Source organism: Suricata suricatta, chromosome 3 (genome assembly GCF_006229205.1).
Source record: "Suricata suricatta isolate VVHF042 chromosome 3, meerkat_22Aug2017_6uvM2_HiC, whole genome shotgun sequence".
In the NCBI taxonomy this organism is placed as follows: domain Eukaryota; kingdom Metazoa; phylum Chordata; class Mammalia; order Carnivora; family Herpestidae; genus Suricata; species Suricata suricatta.
The window spans coordinates 38,023,124-38,042,960 of NC_043702.1; the positions used below are offsets into that span (position 1 = coordinate 38,023,124).

Genomic DNA, 19,837 nt, shown 5'->3' on the forward strand with positions numbered 1-19,837 from the left:
ATAATGTCCTACATGCACTGCTGAAAAATTATTACCAAATGAATGCATGGCTTTTGAAGGGGCACTGACGATGGCAATGACCTTTTAGAATAAGGATCTTACGGCAGCAACTCGCACAAGATAGGTGGTGCGTTTTTGCTGGCAGGGATAAGGACTCGGATCCTGAAGTACAGGGCGCTTGCTAAAGAGAGGATTTCCGCTGAGCTCTCAGTGCTTTATAGATTCCCAGAGAGATTTCACAACCTCCAGACAACTTGAACTACCATATTTAACTCTAATCTATTATTTAACCTTTATCTCGGGAAGTTTTGCCCCATCTCTCACGCACATCAATTTACTATTTAATCCCTTCTTCTCTTGCTCCAAACTCTGAGGAAATAGTTATTTCTATGGTGCTTTCATCTACTGTGAATGGAGTCACCATTTGCTCTTCTTTTCCCAGGGCTAACTCAAATATACTTTCATGCCCCACCTATTATTTCTAACCCTTTAATTATCTTTGTTGCTCTTTGAATGTTCTCCAGGATTTTAATGTCTAAAGACCTGGAGCCCAAGCTTGGACGTAATATGCTGAAACTGGCTCGTGCTGAAACTGGCTCGTGGACGCTAACGCTGAGTTCTTATTGTAAGATCACCTCACGCTTCCTCTTCCAGTTTACACAGACTCGTATCAGCTTTTGTTGTTGTTTTCATTATCACACAGTCCATTTGCAAATTCATCTTTTCCCACAATTTGAGGCAGTCCTCTTTCATCCTGGGAATCCACAGTCCTAACTGGTCATTTCTTCAGCTTCTGTCCTCAAGTAATTACTCTGTATGAATCACCACCACCTCTTCTCTTTATTTCCAAACACAGCATAGTTTTAGCCCAGTGCTAGACAAATACAAACAGTCCGAATACAGTATTCATATCAGAAATCCAAATCCACACTCACTCACTTTACTGTTATCTCTACATCCCCAAATGTGTTCCTCCTCCTAAGTTCTCTGTCTGGGGTCTCTGAACATGCCCTACTTTAAGGAATTACTCATTTTTAGTCTAACTTATCTCCTACTACCTACAGCTAATTTCTTCCAAGTCCTACAGTTCAACACTTCCACGTCCTACTGAGTTTACCTCTTGAATATGGCCCTTTCTCTCTAGTCCATTGTACTACCTGAGTGCAGATATGCAGCATCCCGAGGTTGGATTACTACAGTCACTTTTGGTTGCTCTTTTTCAAGCCATTATCCCCCCGCTTTGTTGAAACACATATGCCACTTTATGCCCTTAAAAAAACCAAAAAGTCACATTATCTCCATTGCTTTACATTCAAGACCCTGACGTTACTTGTCCTTTCAGTTACTTCTCTTGCCACTTCTCTTCACCACCCCCGTCCCCCCCCCCAATCAAATCCTACACCAGGAATGGCAAATGTATCCATTTTGATTAATAGGAAGTGGCTGCCTGAAACAATGTTTTAAGAAGTATCATGTCAGGGATGCCTGAGTGGCTTGCTTGGTTGAGCATCCAACTGCAGCTCAGGTCATCTCTTGGTCAGTGGGTTTGAGCCCCACATTGGGTTCTTGTGCTGACACCTCAGAGCCTGGAACCTGCTTTGGAGTTTGTGTCTCCCTCTCTCTGCTGTTTCCCAACTTGTGTTCTGTTTCTCTTTCTCTCTTTCAAAAATAAATAAACATTAAAAAAAATTTTTTTTAAAGTATCATGTCAGATTGGCCATATCTACTATGAAGGGTGGTAATTAGAGCAGCATTCATGTAATATATTTGCTATCCATATTGCTACAGAGATTAACTATTTAAATTTTCCTAACTGTTCACTTGCTTTAGCAAGTGCCTTTTTATTTCCCTAAGATTGGTTCCCCAGACTTAAGTGTTGCTTCCTTTTCTCAAGGCTCTCATGGTTATCTTTTTTATTTTTATTAAAAAAAATTTTTAATGTTTATTTTTGAGAGACGGAGAGATAGAGCGTACACAGGGAAGAGGCAGAGAGAGAAGGAGACACAGAATCTGAAGCAGGCTCCAAGGCTCTGAGCTGTCAGCCAAGAGCCCAATGCGAGGCTCAAACTCAGACTGCGAGATCATGACCTGAGCCGAAGTTGGACACTCAACTGACTAAGCCACCCAGGCATCCCTTTAGCTATTTTTTTCAAAAAATATTTAATAAATGATATTTTGATAGCAAATGTGCATATAAAAACAATCAGGTGAATGCCTTACATCATATGCCAAATGTATATGAAAGATCAAAGACTTAACTATAAAAAAGCAGAGCTATAAATGTTCCAGAATGTAACCTGGAAGAATTTATTTATAGTCTTGGAATGGTTTAGGCCATTCTAACTATGACTCAAAATCCTGAAGTCATAGAAAAGATTAGTAAGTTTAACTCTATTAAAACCAAAATCAACTATAAGATAAAAACAAACAAGTAAAACAACTAACAAATAAAGACTTCACAACACTATAAGCTATTACAAAAGACTGGGAGAATTATTAGTAACATATCAAAATCAGGATAAAATCCTTAATACATAAAGAGCTTTTAGAAATCAATAATAAAGTTACCAAAACCCAATATAAAATCAAAATGGGCAAAGAGTATGAATACAAGAAGTTTAGGACTGCCTGGCTGGCTCTCTCGGTAGAACATGTGACTCTTGATCTCAGGGTTGTTAATTGTGAGCCCCATGTTGGGTGTAGAGATTACCTTAAAGTAAACTCTTAGGGCACCTGGGTGGCTCTGTCTGTTAAGTGTCATAATCTCGCAGTCTTGTGAGTTAAGAGCCCCACATCAGGCTCTGTGCTGACAGCTCAGAGCCTCGAATTTGCTTTGGATTCTGTCTCCCTCTTTCTGCCCCTCACCCACTCATGCCCTGTGTCTGTCTCTGTTTCTGTCTCTCTCTCTCTCAAAAGGAAAGAAAAAAAACTAAAATAAAATAAAAATAAAGTAAAATCCTTAGGCGCTCCTGGGTGGCTCAGTTGGCTTAGCGTCAACTTTAGTTCAGGTCATAATCTCACGGTTCATGAGTTCGAGCCCCATATCAGGCTGTTTGCTGTGAGCACAGAGCCTGCTTCAGATCCTCGTCCTCCTTTCTCTCTGCCCTTCCCTGCTTGTGTTCTCTCTGTCTCAAAAGTAAATACACATTTTTTAAAATCTTAAAAATAATAGGAAGTTTAGAGAAAAAAATCTATAAGTAACTCTTAAACATATCAAAAGATATTCAACTTCACTCATAAGAGAGATCCAAATTAAAACTATTAAGATACCTTTATTTGTACTTAGTAGATCTAAACAAATATCCAAAAAGCTGATAATGCACTGACGATGTAGCAGAGAAAGGGGCTCTCATATATTTCTGGTGAGAATGTAAAATAAAATACTTAAGGAAGGCAATCTAACAATATCTCTCAAAATTACAAATGGATATGCTCATGACTCAGCAATTTCTCTTACAGAGAATGATCTTCCAGGATATACTTTCATAGGTGAAAAATATCTAAAGTTCAAGATGATTCACTGTGGCATTGCTTGCAATAGTAAAATACTGTAAGCAACCCAACTATTAGGGACATACTAGTTAAAAGAGCTATGTACTAGAATAGTGTTCAGTGCTGCCAAAGCAAGCACTAGTGTTCAGCTTTAAAATAAGTTTTCCCTGGGGTGCTTGGGTGGTCATGATCTCATGGTCTGTGAGTTTGAGTCTCATCGGGCTCTGTGCTGACAGCTCAGAGCTTGGAGCCTGCTTCAAATTCTGTGTCTTTTTCTCTCTCTGCTCCTCCCCTGCTCGTGCTCCGTCTGTCTCCTTCTCAAAAATAAATAAACATCAAAAATTTTTTAAAAAAATACAAGTTTTACCTTATGAAAGAATAAGGAAATGAAAGAAATTAAGAAAAAATTTTTAAGGTTGGGGTAAAGCTTTGTTCAGAGGTGAAAAGTCAGTGCTTACTACGTATTTACTTGAATATGCTTAAAGAGACTGAAAGGATACACAAGAAACTAATGATTGTTGGCACCTCCCTGGGGACCTGGGTACATGGAGGATAAGGGCAGGAAAATATTTGATTAAAAACAAATTAATTTCTCTCTAAAATCATGCAAATGCTCCAGTTTTCTTTGTCTTGAATGAACGCTCTTTACCCTCATTCCCTACCTCCATCCTGTTAGAGATTCTTCAGATCTCAATCATTTCCTCAAAAGGACTTTCTTTCCAATCTGAAATAGTTCAGATTCTCTCTCAGGTTGGTTGAACTCTTACATTTGTCTTTGCAAATCATTTGTGCATTTGAGTCTCCCTCACTTGACTGTGCAGCCCCTAGCAGGAGGAGGGTGCATATTTGGCATGCCTCACCAGAACCTGGCCTACTGGGCACACTGGCTCTGTGTGAATGCTTGGTGAATGAGGAAATGCATGCTCAGGGCACTGTGTGAAAGCACTGGTTGGGAAACAACAGGGAAAATATAAAAGAGGTGAGACAATGTCTGCCTTCAGGTAGTTCATCAACTGGGAGGTTTAGATAAATACACATATAATTATAAGGCAGAATGTGGTCATTGCCTTAGGAGTCACAAATAAAGCCGAACAGGATTTAGAGCAAGGTGAGCAAGGTGAGTGCTAAAAAATTTTTTTTAAGTTTGAAAAAGTGTTTCAAGGGGCACCTGGGGTGGCTCAGTAAGTTAAGCGTCTAGCTTCGGCTCAGGTCATGATCTCACGGTTCATGGGTTCAAGCCCTGCGTCGGTCTCTGCTGACAGCTAGCTCTGCCTCAGATTCTGTGTCTCCCTCTTTCTCTCTCTGACCCTCCCCTGCTTGTGTTCTCTGTCTCTCATCAATAAATAAAAAAACATTTAAAATTTTTTAAAAGAAAAAGTGCTTTGAAAGACTGATAGGATTTCCTCAGGAAAGGGTAGAGCTTTTCATTCAGAAAAACAAACCTGGGGTGCCTGGGTGGCTCAGTCAGTTTAGCATCAGGCTCTTGATTTTGGCTCAGGTCATTATCTCACAGTTTGTGGATTCGAGCCCCACATCTAGGCTCTGCACTGATGATGCAGAGCCTGCTTGGGATTCTCTGTCTCCCTCTTTCTCTGTCTCTCAAAATAAACAAACTTTAGAAAAAAGAGGGGCGCCTGGGTAGCTCAGTCAAGCATCTGACTTCAGCTCAGGTCATGATCTCAGGGTTATTGAGTTCGAGCCCCGTGTCAGGCTTTGTGTTGACAGTTCAGAGCCTGGAGCTGTGTCTTCCTCTCTTTCTGCCCCTTCCCCATTTGTGCTCGCTCTCTCTCTCTCTCTCTCTCTCTCTCAAAAATAAATAAACATTAAAAAAAGAAAAAAAAATACTTAGAAATCCATTCACTTGTATGTATCAACGTTCTGGTCTTGGTCCCTGTGGGCATTTGTTTCTCTTCCTTTCTTCCGTCCTTCCTTCCTTCCTTCCTTCCTTTTTTCTTTTTTTAATGTTTATTTATTGACAACAATATCATATGGCCAAGTTCAACATGTAACAATGCTCTTATTTAGGGATAAAGAGGGCCTGGAGCACACCAGCTTGGCAACCCTCATTCCCAACTCCTGTAAGCAAAATTTAAAGGGTATACTGGACGTAAAGCTACCAGGGTTTGGAGGGGGCTTGCAATGATTATTTAAGTAAGTTAGGTCAAGCTTACCTAATTTTGGCAATGTCAAGTCACTCAATATTTTAAAAGTCAGAATTTTAACTGCAATACAAACAGAAAAGCAAGCTGGCTCCCTCGTGATCCGGTTGGAGATACTACTGGCCCGAAGGAAAGAGTTGAAGACTTTTATCCACCAAACACTTATCGAGCTCCTGCTCCTGCACCAACGCTATTTCAGGTCCTTTAACTCCATCCCTTCCATGGTAGCCCTGGAGAGCCAGCCTCCTGGAAAATGAATGTCATTACTCCTAGAATAAATGATCTCACAGGATCACAGTGTGGATGAGTCAGAGCAGTGCATCGCTCCAACCGGAGACTGTCAGCAGTTCGGCAGCATTGTCCCTGAATAGGAAGGACCCTGAGATCGGAGATGGGGGGGGGGCGGGCGGGGCGCAGAACAAAGGAGAAGGTTCAGAGCAGGTGAAGATACACCCTAGAAGCTCTTTCTACATTGCTAAGGAGTATGACAACAGTTCTACAGTTTCAAAAGGCAATACTAGGGCCTAGCTTTCAAAGTATCAGCAACCGTTTTCTCTTGCTCCCACAACCCTTATCTGTTATTCCTTTTCAAGTTAAGTTGTTGCACTGAGTAATGCTTTTAGCTACCTCTGCAAAAATAGTATTTAAAAATCACTTCGCTGGATACATTTACACAATTAAGAGCAAGTAAAAATCAGGCTAAAGCTTTAAATTGTTGAGCCCCCACTACATGCCCAGGTATTTCTTGAAACCCACTGGGTATGTCTGTAAACCATCCACAGAGCAAAACTCAGAAACTTCACAAAATGGGTTTCTGTAAGAAGTTTTTTGATCGCTTTTGTTAAAAAGAAATTTCTAAGCGGTTTCAAAATTTCAGATGCTCAAAGAATATAATCACTGAGGACAGCTGCACTGTTCCTTTATAATTCCAGAGAGCACACATTTATTTTGTTTTGATACAAAGCTCACATTTGTTTTTAAGATGTGAGCAAGCATAGTAACAAAGGAAAAGAGAAACAATGTAATGTATTAGAAAGACACACAGACAAGACAAAAAGGAAAGAAAATCTCCTTTTGAGCTAAAAAGAAAGAGAAAAAAATAACAGTCATCAAAGAGGAAGAAAGACATCTCTGAACAAGAATGGAACACTTCCCCAGCCATGAGCTGGGGGGGCTTTGAGGATGGGGGAAGAAACAGAACGTACCAGGTGAGAAAGTATTGTTTATGGTCCCTTCAAACAGAACTTTGATTTATATAACAAATCAATCCACTTACAGGGCGAGCTTAACTTCACCTGCTGGGAGGTAAATTCAGTCCCTTTCTCCTTCTCTGAATGGATGGGGAAGGCTTCTGGCTCACCCTCAGCCTTGCCCAGGAATGCGTGCTATCTACAGTTGTTTTGAAACCCACAGCACTTAAAGGAGCTGTATCAACAGGTTTCTCCTTCTCCCTAACATTGAGCCGATTGTAAATGCTGAATAAGAATCGTGAACAAATTAAACACTATCATAGGAACTCAAAACCAGCTCTAGCTACAGTGTTGTTGTTTTCTTTTTTTTTTTTTTAAAGAATCACAACTTATATTTTTATCACTTCAGCCTTTTTTGAGCCCAGAACCATAGAGCTAAACAAAGGGCTATTTCCTGACAGCTTAATACAAAGCACCTTTTATAGAAAGCCTGAAAGTTGGCCTGGGAATGTAAGTTAGGGCAGAGAACTCCTTCCCAGATGGACCTGCTAATGTGGTTTTCAAGAAAACTCAGGAGACTCCAAAATATCCTTCCAAGCAATATAATAAACGCCAAGCCTTTTATATACTTATTATCTAATGCATTTCTATGGCCTCACTGCCCTGCAACACAAATATTTATCTTTTCTCTCTCAACTCTCTCCCATATACTTTCCATTCTGTCTTAAAATAAAACGACTTCCTGCCCATAAGTGGTGAGGTAACATAAGCTTCACTCATCCCAGCCCTAAATACTACAGGAGAAAAAAAAAAATCACAGGCAAATTCTAACTATACTTTAAACTTCTACCTATGATTGTTAAAAACAGGAAATTGAGAAATCATTTGCATTTTTTCTTAGATTAACTCCTTTTGGTTAAAGGGTTGCTGTCCAGAACTTGGTTTTGCCATGTTTGCACAGCTATGTGTGACTATTTTAATGTCATTTGCAATTTATTGTATAATAGCAAGTGGTTACTCTTAAGAGGGTCTATGAGATGATATAATTTATCATGAAGCCTCTCAAACTTCATTTGGCTTAAACTTAATTGAAAATGAATATAGGGACGCCTGGGTGGCTCAGTCAGTTAAGCATTCAACTCTTGATTTCAGCTCAGGTCATGGTCTCAGTTTGTGGGTTCGAGCCCTGTGTCAGGCTCTGTGCTGAGCGGAACCCAGTTGAGATTCTGTCTGCCTTTCCCTCTCTCTCAAATATAAACACTTTTAAGAAAATGATTATAATCTGATTTCAAATATTAATCAATGATGTATAAAGAATGTGTATTTCCCCATGTCTAAACAAGAATACAATTAAAAATAAGCCAACATTCCCAAAATGAACAAACACAATGCAAGAAAATTATTTTTCTTAAGACTACTTAATGTTTTTTTAAACTTTGGACACTTGGGTGTCTGGGTGGCTCAGTCAGTTAACAGTACAACTTCTGCTCAGGTCAGGATCTGGAGGTTTGTGAGTGTGAGCCCCCCATCGAGGTCATTGCTGTCAGTGCAAAGTCCACTTCAGATCCTCTGTCTCCCTCTTTCTCTGCCCCTCTCTCACTTGCGCTCTTTCTCTCTCTCTCACTCTCAAAAATAAGCATTAAATATTTTTTTTGGATAATCTCTATACCCAACATGGGGCTCAAACTCATGATTCTGAGATTAAGAGTCACATGCTTCATCAACTGAGCCAGCCAGACATCTCTAAAAAACTGTTAATCTTAATGAGAGAAATTAAAATCTCTGTAATAAACTGTTGAGCAAATAATTTGTTAATTACCATGGACTGATTATCTTAATTGACCAGTTTCTTAGATGACCTGTATATCAAAATTTTAAAACTGGGATAGGTTAGGTAATTGTCTAGATAATTTATTAATGTAGATTCAAGAGCTTAAAGGAACAAACTTGAATGTCTCATGACTCCACATTTGAGGAAGCAAATTGAGTAACAACGAAAGTAGAGAAATCTAGGGGAAGTGGAATAAGGAATAAAGGATAAGAGTCAGTAATAAAGACTGCTAGCAATGTGCACAAAACAGCATACTTAAAAATGCATTTCATTGCTTCCTCTGCCTCCCTGGGATTTGTTCAAGAGTCTGAATTCTTTGAAAAGTTAAAAAAAAACTTTAGGGAAAAATACTCAAATTCAACTAAACTTCCTAGTGAGGTTGGCCCTGAAACTTGCACTTGACACTGAAATTATCACTTCTTAAAGGAATATGACCAACCTTTTAAATATTTCCAGAGGACATGGAGAATTTCCAAGAGTGAAGTAAAGAACCATGTATCATGTAAGAGTTATTTATTTAGCTCTTATAAATTAAGATGATCAGATGACTCTATAAAATGAGAATTATGAGTTGAAGATCATGCCTATACATTTTCTTCTTCCCTTTCTCCCTTATCTTCTTCCCTTCTTCTTGCCTCCCATTCTCCTTCCGTCCCTCCCTCTTTTTTGGCCTGTCTGTCTCTGTCTCTCTCTCAAATTTGGGCAACAGAGGATTTTCATTTTCCTTTGAATTCTGGTGCCAAAGTAAGCTGAAGAACTAACGTGAGGCAAGACTAACAGGATGTGTGGAAACCCTCTCCACAATTGTATTCCCATTTCTACCGAGAGGGGAATGGAGGAAATGAAGAATGCACAGTGGGAGGCCCCTGGCTGGCTCAGTCTGTAGAGCATGCCACTCGATTTGGGGTTGTAAATTCAAGCCTCATGATGGGTGTAAAGATTACTTAACAATAAAATCTTAAAAAAAGATGCAGAGTGAGATCTCAAGGCAGACTTACTTAAACAGCCAAATAATGAAAACAATTATTCATCATCATGGAAGAAAAAATTGTGTTACAGACATGCAATAGAATACTACGCCACTAAAACACTAATAGGGGTGTCTGGCTGGCTCAGTCGGAGGAGCTTTTGGCACTTTATCCTGGGGTCATGAGTTCAAGTCCCAAGTTGGGTGGAGAAATTACTTAAATAAATAAAGTTAAAAAAAAAAAAAGAATGAGACAGTATGAAAAATAAGATGAAAAAATGACCAAACTGCTTTTTTTAAAGTTTATTTATTTTGAGAGCGAGAGGGAGAACACATACACAAGTCAGGGAGGGGCAGAGAGAGAGGGAGAAAAAGTGAGAATCCCAAGCAGGCTACACATGTGAGACTTGAACTCACCAACTGTGACAACGTGATCTGAACCGAAGTTGGATGCTTCACCAACTGAGCCACCCAGGTGCTGCCAAAGAGCTTTTCTTTTAACCTTCCCTCTCTCATTAAGGGTGGATGGTGGAAAGAGCAGGGGAATTAAAGAATAAAGACTCTCCAAATAACTTGTAGGATTAAGTTTTAGAATTTCTTGACTAGGGACACCCTCCATCTTGTCCTCTTTGTAGGATGTGCCCTGAATATTTTTGAGGGACACTGTTGCAAGGAATGATCAGGCAAGCAGAGTTGACTTCTGGCTTTCAAGTACAGAATTAAGGTTTGGTCTCAAGTTTCCTTTATTGCTTGTCCACACCTTTCAACCGCATGGGAAAGTAGGGAGGGCTGAGGGTGGAAGTGCAGTCCAGGAATGAAAGGTGTGCTCCTGAGTGGATGTGCCTTTTGTTCTCTCTGAGGAAAACCTCAGAAAGGATCCCACAGATCGGGAGCAGAGAGCTGAGAAATCCCAGTATTTATTTCTAGTCACAGCCTCTTGATGTGATTTATGTGCTCTTCTTTTTTATAGAATCCTGGCAAAACGAATCTCTAACTCCTTAGCTGTTTTTCTTTTCTCCGGGCCTTTGAGAAATACCATGAATCCATTTTTCCTATTCCTATTTCCATTTGTCCTTCCCCTGGACACCTCTCAGCCCTGGCAGATCGTTTCTAACCGCAGAAGCTGTGACTGGTAATGAATGTGCAGAAGGATTGGGGCCTGGCTCTTGAACTTCATGCTCTGGCATTCCGATATTCTCTCTTGAATTTTTAACAGCTCAATTGCTGCCTCATTCACCACCCAAAGTACTGCGAATTAGAATCTAGCTGCTTTTATGAAATTATTTTAAATTTTAAATTATTTAATTATTTTAAAATAACACTAGATAAAAGTTAATGGAGACAATTATAGAAATGCTGAAGCTCACCACTATATTTAAATAATATATGCGGGGTGGAGAGGGAGCTACTAAAAATTTAGAGCTTATCTATATGATAGGCATTTTATTTGCATTGACATGTTTACCCCCATGAACCTTCTCTAAGCTTATAAGCTAAAAATTAGTATTCCTGTTTTAAAAGTGAATTCTCGGGGCGCCTGGGTGGCTCAGTCGGCTAAACCTCCGGCTTCGGCTCAGGTCAGATCTCACGTTCGTGGGTTCGGGCCCCACGTCAGGCTCTGTGCTGACAGCTAGCTCAGAGCCTGGAGCCTGCTTCCAGTTCTGTCTCCTCTCTCTGCCCCTCCTCCTCTCATGCTCTGTCTCTCTCTGTATCAAAAATAAATAAAACATTAAAAAAAATTTTTTTTTAAATAATAAAAAAATAAAAGTGAATTCTCGGGGCACCGGGGTGGCTCAGTCAGTTAAAGCCTCTGACTTCAGCTCAGGTCACGATCTTTCAGTTTGTGGGTTTGAGCCCTGCATTGGGCTCTGTGCTCACAGCACAGAACCTGCTTGGGATTCTCTCTCTCTCCCTCACTCTCTGCCCCTCCCTGTTCATGCTTTCTCTGTCTCTCTCAAAATAAATAAATAAACTTTAAAAAAACATAAACTCTGAGCCTTAAAGGATCAGAAGCACTAAGTGTGCTGGGTTCAAGCCCAGGCCCATCTGACTCCAAAATCGTTTTATGTCACTACTGCTCAGGCAAGGTGCTTACTCAACTTATGCAGAGCTTAAATTTTCATCTTATGAAAAAAGTAGATTTGGTCAATGAAATTCACTAAAATAGATAGTAATCTCCTTGAGGATAAAGGCTGATTACTTATCTTTTTGTGTGGTGTAGAATGGTACCTCAGTGTGTTAGGTGTATACACACACGTTACATACTTTTTGAAACTATGTGAAAGCATCTACATCACATTAATGAATTCAAATACTTGCAGAAAAAATAAAGTTTACTCATCTAAATACACTGTAAGGTCAATGAAAAGAATAGGTTAAATGACAAATAATAACATAACCAAAAAAATTTAAAACGTGGGTACTGGGGCGCCTGGGTGGCTCAGTTGGTTGAGCATCTTTCTCTTGATTTCAGCACAGACCATGATCTCATGGTTCATGAGTTTGAGCCCCATATCAGGCTCTGTCCTGACAGCCCACTTGGGATTATCTCTCCCTCTCTCTCTGCCCCTCCCTGCTTGTGCTGTCTCTCTCTCTCTCTCTCTCTCAAAAATAAATAAAGTAACATAAAAAAAAAAAACACCTGGGTACTGAATTGTATTTACAGATCTTTTGTTAAAAATGTTTATTTATTTTAGAGAGAGAGAGTTAGAGAGTGAGTAGGGGAGAGGCAGAGAGAAGAGAAGAGAGAGAATTCCAAGCAGGCTCTGCACTGACACGGGGCTCAATCCCACAAACTTCGAGATCATGACGTAGGTCAACTACAGAGACACCCAGGCGCCCCACATTTACAGATCTTTTAAGCTCGAAAAGCACATTGGCTAAATATTTCTGTTATTCCAGGATTAACAAGCAAGTATAAAACCTTTTACAGTATAACTGACCCTAAACATGGAATCACTGAAAGGAAAGAACGTACAAATACAAGCTCTCCCCCTTATCCAAGATGCAACCTAGTGGAGCAGACTAAAATCCAACTGTTAATGGAATTACACTCCAATGACCAGTTCTTTATACCAAAGAATCCAAAAACTGGCTGAATACTTTTTCTTTACAGTACTCCCCTCCCTCCATTTCATTTTAGTTTCTCTACAGGGAAGAGAAGCACACAGCAAGGTTTTTAATTCTCAGTGGTTTTTTTCTGAAATGATAGCCTAAAATTGGTTTATTGCCTTTTAAATTAAGTCAGAATTTGTTTCTGAAAGAATCCTACAGTATCTTTGGTCACTGCATTGTTAATGAGTCCTTACAAAGATATGCAGAATTCCAAGGTGCAGTGCTGCATTATTTACTTTTTACCAGTAACTAAGTTTGCTGATGTTGCATTCTTCAGAATTTAAAGTCTTGGGGGGTTTTGTTTTGTTTTGTTTTGTTTGTTTTTCATAGAATAAAAAGACTTCTTTCCATATGGAGGCTTATTTGGCTTTCAGGTAGAATTACTCAGGTTTTCAGGTTTGTGACAGCTGTGTTTCTGCTTTAGAATTCTCTAGGATGAGTTTCCCTGTGAGCCTAAACACACCCTAAATTAATACGTTCATCTCTAATAACTCTCAATGTGTCTGGTTAGGTCCAGTTGTGATATTGTAAGAAAAAAGCCCCAATTATTTCTTTCTTTCTAGATTTGTCTCCTTTATTTTCTTTATATTATTTATTAGAGTAAATGGACATTCCTGAAATTTTTATTATACACCTATGCACTATCAATGTTTTCTTCATTATTCCAAAATGTTTACTGTTTATTTTTGTGGCTCTCCATACCTTTTTGAGAGTCATTATCTGCCAAAAGGAATGTCTACATTGGCTCACGTTTTTTGCCAAATACCGCTTTTCAATCATTTTGGGTTATTTTTGAGAACAATCGCCAGTGCATTCCTGCACAAAATCCCTTGCCCACATATGTCCTTAAAGTAATGTCTTTGCAAGTAAATCTCCTTCCTATACCTGCTTCTCTATTTTAAATGCTTTCCATAATCTCAGCACTTTTGATTTTAATTCACATTTTTTATTCCTTTGTATGAATTTAATATTCCTTCCTTTTGACTAGTATCCACTTCGTTCTATTTTAAAGTCTTTAGTTTTTACTTTTAGTCCCCATTAAACTCCCTGGTGATGTAAATTCATAAATATACCAAAGGTTTATGGAAGGACACACTCCCAGAATGTGAAGCTTCCGGCGAGGGTGGGGGGCACACATCTGTCGCTCATTGTACTGATCCCAGTACTACTCAAGACACTGTTACCCAAAAATGAAATATTAAAATAAATGTCTGTCTAGCCAATAGCGTATACTTTGCTAAGTAACTCTACCATTTTTAAAAAATGAAACTTACCCTTTAAAGAGGATGTCAGTAGATGATGTGGGATCCTTCCCTCTTTATTTCAGCTTAATCCAATTCAGATAAATTCTAGAGGTCTGTCAGGTCCGTCCAGAGGCTGTGGAGACCACAAATGCAAAAATAAAACAAGTCCCTCCTCCTAAATTTATATTCACTTAGATCAGTTGGAGTGCTAGGGTTTTCAAACCCTGAGCTTTATATAAGGTCTTTCCCTTGATGAGTGAGTAGTAACTGTTTCCCCAGCCAGTGAGGATCTTAGGTTTTCCCCTTTCAAAGGTTTAGGTTGTTCTTCAACTATTCTTTTTATGTTGCATAACCCTCAGGGGTTTATATCCGACTGCCATATTTAATGTATTTTAATTCAGCCTTGCGGTGATCTATATATGCATACATGAGCTCATCTTTCCCTTAGGACTTACACAGGTAGCAGAGATTAAACTGGCATTCTTTACTACTTCCTGGCAACTGCAGGTCTGACTTCATGGATACCTTTATTTTTGCTCTTGCCATCCAAAAGTGTCAGAGAGAGTGCGATTACTCGATTAAATAAATAGAACAAGGTCTTTTGGACCGAACCTATCATAACACCACAACTGTAGTAAACTGGCAACACACACATCCTGTCTTTTCCTCTACATTATATGCTCGCCTCCTAATGTTTTCATTCCCATGAGTTATCCCTTTAAAATCTGGAAGGGTTTGTATTTTTTCATAGCCTGCATTCTGCCTCAGCCTACGAAAGTATATGCCTCTATCTTATTGTCCCCAGATGGAACAATACAGTTTGCATTTGGAAAGAAAGAAAGAAAAGTATTTTCCCTTTCATTTCTTTCTTCTTTGAGCATGGAAAGGGGGATGAAAGAGAAAGGTGTGAGTAATGGCCAAAACAGAAAATGGTGATGTAAGAACACGAGTCTGAACCAAACAGACGCCATGACAGGCTTTACGTTTCCCCTCTGAACTAGAAGGCCTAGATTCCAGTTTCCCCAAAACTATCAGGCAGTTACACATTGCCTAGAGCAGGAGATTGCAGTATCCAATCAGGAAAGGCCAGCTACCTCTCCCCACATTCCTTAAGGTGAGGCCTGCAGATAGGAACTTTAGATAGGACCCTGTTACCTAATGTTAAAGTTAACCCGTTAGTCGCCGAACAAGACCCTGGGCTCGCTCTGTAATTGGTTAATTTCAAAACTACTCTAAATTGTGATTGGGTCCCGCCAAAAGTAACGAACGCTCTGAACAATGTGTATGGTTAAAGTTGCTGCCAATACTGTTGTACCATTATGATTGGATCACTGTACCTATGTTACAATTTCTTGTAACTCCTTCTCAAACCCCATATAAACCCTACTCAGACCTTGTTTGGGGCTCTCAGCACGGATCCACTGCTCTGGTGAAGTCTGTGAGCCCAAGTTTAGGCCCTGGTGAGCCTAAGCCCGTAATAATAAAGCCCTTTGCCTTTACATGCGTGCCTCGGCCTCCCTGGTGGTCTCTGGCCATTGAGGATACTGCGTTTTGGGCATTACAGTGAGGCTTGATCCAACTGTATGTCATTTTCAAGGAGGTCATGGTCTGGAGTGATACATTTTTTTTGGAGTAATTTTTTTAATGTTTGATTTATTTTTGAGAGAAAGAGAGACAGAGCACAAGCAGGGGAAGGGCAGAGAGAGAGAGAGACACACACACACATAAAATCTGATGCAAGCGCCAAGCTGTCAGCACAAAGCCTGACTCGAGGCTAGAACCCATAAACCGTGAGATCATGACCTAAGCCAAAGTCGAACATTCAACCGACTGAACCAGGTAGACGCCCCTGGAGTAATTCTTAATTGAAATCATATCATACATATACCACCCTCCTATCACCAACTTCTCAAATATTTCCCACTGTCCTTCCCCTAGCTGCAAATCTCCTTCTTTAATAATTGCCCTACTCTATGATATTGCTATGTCTGTATTGTCTCATTTCCCCATTAGGATTTTGCTACTTTTTGTACTCTCTGCCTATAGCATTTAGCCTGGTTCTAGGCTTTTGAAAAATGTTTGCTGGATTGAAATAAATTGCTTGGACTTACTCGGGCTCCCTTTTCCTAGCATGCAGAAAAAATTTACTTCAGTTGCTCAGTTGACACCTTTACCTTTACTGCATGCTATTAAGGTATAGTGACCAAAACAAAAACAAAAACAAAAACAAAAACCCATAAAGAAAAGTAACATGGTAGACTTTTAAATTGCAGGATAAAACATTTTTATACTTTTTTTCCCCCAAAAGACCTCATAATGAACCATTCTTAATGTTTGCTGGTAAAGCCTCAAGATGCAGGCAGAAATGTTTTTGTGATTTTAAATACTTTCTGCCTAGCATGGATAATAATCAAGGATAATTAAAGTATGTTAATATTTTTTGTGCAATGTTCACTAGTTCACAAAATAAAATGCACCTTGAGCTTGTCTTCAGCCATATCTGGGCTGTGTATAGGATCATAAAATATTTGGTCAGTCACTGGATTATATATCTCTGTGTTACCCCACGTTTAGATCTGGAAAAGCCATAGATGGACTTGCCTCAATTTTATTTTTCATCCACAAAATTGGGCTGGGTCAGGGGAGGAAGAGGAAGGGGAGGGGAACCAATAACTACTCTGTTCTTGCATATGCAAGGTGTGATCTACCAAACCAGCTGCGGAGGCACAGAAATGAAAGCACGCCTCCTTTTGGTGGGAGGCGAGGGTGTCAGATCAGTTTCTAAAGGGATATAAGGATTTTAAAAGACCAAAATGTCCCATTTTATCTGTGTCTTATTATAATCACAATTAGGTTTTTAACCACTTGGAGTCAACTTACACATCTTTATTTCTTTCCTTTCACCGAGGTCTTGAACATATATGTTTAAATGAAGAATTTTGAATCATAATGCAATTTGCATGTTTTGAAATGCTATATATTATCTTAAATAATTACCACAATGTTCTACTCAGCAAGTAAATATATAGCATAGATATTATAAAATAGGTCATAAATTTTTTTTTCATTTGGAATGAGAAAATTTAATAAACTTTTCTTTTTTTTAACATTTCTGATACTAGGTTCAAGGAACAGTTGCGTCTAATTTTTTCCAGGAGTTGCAGATATTCCCAAACTTCCAGGGCTCTGGGACACCAACAATTGCAGTCTCTGAACTGAAAGAGGCTCAGAAGGTTGCTATTTTAGGGCATCATTAAAACTTTGGGGGAAAAAAATCCCACCAGAGACTGAATGTTGCTCACTGTTGAGCTAAATGACCAGTCTCCTTTTGCTTTGCTAACGCTGAGAAAGAGCTTGCATCTAGCCAGGGCCATGGAAGCCATGCAGCAGACTGCTCTCTGCCCAGAGTGTGGACAGTGAGCACCAAGGAAGCAAAATGAGATAATGGAATATGAAGACCATAATTTACTAGGTTAGGACACAGGTAGAACTGGAAATCCTCCACTCTCTGGAAAGACCAAATGTAGGCCAGGAGACTAAGGCTAGGGATGTTTGTGATAGGTGCTTGCACTTTGCACCTCTTTCAGCCTCACTGTGTTCAAGATAAAGGCATGGTTACCAATGTTTAAGAGTGGGGAGAAAGGGGCATCTGGCTGGTTAAGTCGGTAGAGCCTATGACTCTTGATCTCAGGGTCATGAGTCAGGCCCCACATTGTCATTGGATGTGGAGCCAACTGCAAATAAATAAGTTTTTGAAAAGTACAACTGGGAAAAAAATACTGTTGGATGGTTGGAGTCAGACAGACCTGAGTTCAACTCCTGGCAGGGTCATTTATCATGTTTGCTATAGAACTACCATCATCATCCCCTATGTAGGTGTCTGTTTTCTTATACACCGACCTCAAAGAGTGATTGTTGCACAGGTCGGATGACATATGTGTGGAAACAAAATTCTTAGCACAGTGCCTGGCCTTCCAGTGAATGTTTGCTAAAAAACAAATGATGAACCATCAGCTACCTAGCCTCTCTTATCTGTAAAAAGGGAAGAGTCCAGGAAAGCCCCTGCAGTATGGGAAATCAAATCAATGGTGTTCCCTGATCAAGGGCTGCTGTCCACCCTGTCATCTTGTTTCTTTATTCTTTAATGTTTATTTATTTTGAGAGAGTTTGTACGTGTGGGTGTAGGAGAGGCAGAGAGAGAGGAGAGAAAGAGAATCTCAACCAGGCTCCACACCTGACATGGGGCTAGATCTCATGAACCAGGAGACCATCACCTGAGCCAAAATCAAGAGTAGGACACTTAATGGCCTTCATTATCTCTCATCCTTGCCACTGTCCGAGGATGCTAAAGACATTCCTTCATTCAAATGTTTATTAAGTGCCAATTCTGGGTCAAGTTGTAGCCATGTGATAGGGGAGTATTGGCCAACCCCTCAAAAAGATAGGTGAAAAGACAGGGAATGAACAAAATAAACATGCAAACACAAGAATGATCATGTTGGAAGAAAAAAATGGCCTCCACTCACACTGGGTTGACAAAAGAAACCCTCTGTGAGGAAGAAGATTTGAGCTAAGAGACAAAAGATAAGAGACAGCAGACATGATTTCTGTCCACACCATAGGTCCTTTCTCTGCCACATTTGTGACAATTGCCAGCCTTATTTGTCTTTCAACTCCCCTGTTGTTCAAGCTGTCACAAGCCAGAGGTGATCTGAAGAGACATTCAGGACAGACTATTTCCCGCCAAGAGTGACCCTAGGGTCACGGTCACAGATGTAGCAGATGGGCAACCACATCAATACTTGTGAAGGCTGTTCCTACATAAAACAGTGGGCAAGCAGAGCGTCCGGGGCCAGAGCTGCATTTACCTACCTCTGAGGAAGGGGTGCCTTTCCTACTCTACGCAACCAGGGTAGCTAGTGGCCCTAAGCAGCCTCAAAATAAAAACTCACTTAGAAGTTAGTGAAAAGGTTTTCTCAAAAGTAGACTGGCCCTAGGGACTCAAGGTGTCATCTAGGAATAACTCAACTTAATCCCTAAGGAGAGGTGACACAGAGGACTCTTACTGCTGTAGACCTGCACCATGATTTATAACCACTTTTCAGGGGAAGCATTAATGGCTTTCCAGCTGAGTAAAGACTTGGGGGCCCTAGAGACAGGGGAACAGTCCCGCAGGCCCCCAATGCCTACGTCCTTGCACAAGCCACTTCCTCCAGTAACTGCTCCCACAGGGCAGTGCTGGTCCCCAAAGTCATGACTAATGGCCACGTTCTCAGGCCCTCAAAATGAAGCAGTTCTTATTGGATTCAGAATGATTTTCCTTCATACCAGAGCAGAATCATTCTTTCTGATTATCTAAAAATAAGCCACTAAGAATCCCTTTGTGGGAGTAATACAAGAAAAAAATAGTCAAAGGGAAAATGTAGGAGACCATGAGCTAAAGACAAGAATATGTCAAGTTAATGTTTGCAGACTCAGAGCCGTACCTAATTAAAATATTTCATAGGGTAGAGGCAAGTTTTTATAGCGAATTGTGTTAAATTGGTTTCAATAGGTTTAACCCAAAGAAATCCACATATAATATTCTTTTGGCTAGCTCTCGTACATATTAAAACTTAAAATTATGCAGAGAAATTCTCAGGCTAAGACATGTTTTGGCCTAATTAGCAACACTTCAGACTAGCAAGCAGAACTCTGATTTTAAAGATAGCACTTATATTTGAGGCAAGAACTAACAAAACTGGCCAGACTTGATTTCTATCAAGGTATCCTTGGAGGCAGTTAAAGAAAAAGAAGAAAAAGGACTGAAATGACAGGAGCAGAGATGGACATTAATAGTG

At 39.9% G+C, this 19,837-nt stretch overlaps 1 protein-coding gene across 2 annotated transcripts in view; it reads right to left on the reverse strand.

Annotated features, from left to right (window-relative positions):
- SLC39A10 (solute carrier family 39 member 10) overlaps positions 1-19,837 on the reverse strand; it is a 141,491-nt gene that overhangs the window by 99,064 nt on the left and 22,590 nt on the right. For both annotated transcript variants that reach the window (XM_029934197.1, XM_029934196.1), the window contains exon 2: positions 14,028-14,130. The gene's annotated coding sequence lies outside the window, so the exon portion shown is untranslated. The remainder of the gene's footprint in view (positions 1-14,027; positions 14,131-19,837) is intronic.